This window comes from Bos taurus, chromosome 11 (genome assembly GCF_002263795.3).
Source record: "Bos taurus isolate L1 Dominette 01449 registration number 42190680 breed Hereford chromosome 11, ARS-UCD2.0, whole genome shotgun sequence".
NCBI lineage: Eukaryota > Metazoa > Chordata > Mammalia > Artiodactyla > Bovidae > Bos > Bos taurus.
Window position 1 is genome coordinate 50087754 of NC_037338.1, and position 1854 is coordinate 50089607.

General features: G+C 42.2%; 1 non-coding gene across 1 annotated transcript; it reads left to right on the top strand.

Annotated features, from left to right (window-relative positions):
• The first annotated feature begins 1781 nt into the window (after positions 1-1781).
• Positions 1782-1854, top strand: TRNAG-CCC (transfer RNA glycine (anticodon CCC)). Its single transcript has one exon. It is a non-coding gene; the product is annotated as a tRNA-Gly (tRNA).

Consider the following 1854-nt stretch of genomic DNA (forward strand, 5'->3'; position numbering starts at 1 on the left):
GTAGGGTATTCTTTGAGTAGAGTGTTGCAGTAAAGGAGAAACAGCAGAGTTTTTCCTGCACATCTGGTTGAGCAGTGCAGGAAGAGTAGAGAGGAGAAACACAGGCGGGTTTTTCCCATTCAAGGGAAATGACAGAAGGTGGGGAAAAGCGTGGGAACAAAGGCACGTAGCATTTTCTTTCCACTCCAAAACGAATGTGGAGCAGCTTACAAAAACACATCTAGGACATCAGTCGAATCATGGGAAAACAAGACAAACCTGAATTGAGATACGTTCAGCAGAGACTTGATGGTACACTTATAAGAAGTGTCAAGGTCATTTAAAAAAAGGGAGAGACCGAGGATCGGTCACAGATTGCAGGACACTAAAGAGAAATAACTGAATGTTACGTGGGACCCTGGTTAAGATCCTGGAACAGAGAAAGGACATTCATGGGAAAACTGGTGAAATTTGAATAAGATCTTTATTTAGTTAATAGTAGGATAATTAAAATTTTAAGTTTTAAGAAAATATAGTATAGTTGGAGTATGAAGTATAGTTGATTTATGATGCTGTGTCAGTTTCTGGTGTTCTGCAAAGTAATTCAGTTATATATATACATATATATATGGAGTGGCAAAGAGTGGGACACAACTGAAGCAACCTAGCTCACGCGTGCGCGCACACACACACATATATGCCATATGTGCTTAGTTGCTCAGTTGTGTCTGACTCTTTGCGACCTCATGGACTGTAGCCCGCCAGTCTCCTCTGTCCGTGGGATTCTCCAGGCAAGAACACTGGAGTGGGTTGCCGTTTCCTTCTTTTCCATTACAGTTTATCACAAAATACTGAATGCAGTTTCTTGTGCTATACAGTAGGCACTTGTCATTTATCCATCCTACATATAAGAGTTTGCATGTGCTAATCCCAAACTCCCAGTCCTTCCCTCCCCTCCCCCCACCTCCCCCTTGGCGACCACAGTCTATTCTCTATATCTGTGAGTCTGTTTCTGCTTCATAGGTAAGTTCATTTGTGTTGTATTTTAGAATCCACATATAAGTGATATCGTATGGCATTTGTCTTTTTCTGACCTACTTCACTTAGTACGATAATCTCTAGGTCCATCCATTTTGCTGCAAATGGCATTATTTCATTTCTTTTAATGGCTGAGGAATATTTCACTGTGTATATGTACCACGTCTTCTTTATCCATTCATCTGTCATTGGACATTTAGGTTGCCTCCATGTCTTCACTATTGTAAATAGTGCTGCTATGAACATAGGGGTGCATGTATCTTTTCAAATTGTAGTTTTGTCTGAGTATATGCCCAGGAGTGGGATTAATAATAATGTAACATTAATTTCTTGATTGTGATAACTGGACTATGATGAAGTAAGATGCTAACATTAGGGGAAGCTGAGTGAGGGATCTAGAGAGATTATTATTTTAAGGCATCTAATATTGCCTGAGAAGAGAAAATGTTTGTCTGAGGGTGAGAGAAGAGGGTGGGGGAGCAATCTGGGGGATTGGGAAGTGTTGGGACTTCCTTCTGATCTAGCCTAGGTGCTCCCTGAGGCAGCCTCCATCTGGTTTCCCAGCTCCAGCAGCCTGGGTTACATATAAGCACTGAGCGCATAATGAATAGGAGGTGGAATGTGTATGGGGGAATCTTCTGTCTTCCTGAGCACTCTGGTGCACCCTACAACAGTGGAAAGTCCCAAGCCCTGAGCTCTATTCACAACACGGAAGCCTAATTATCAAAGCTCGTCTTAGAAATGAAATAAGAAAATGAGAGACTTCTCTGGTGGTCCAGTGGTTAAGACTCTGTGTTCCCAATGCAGGAGGCCCAGGTTCAATCCCTGGTCAGGGAA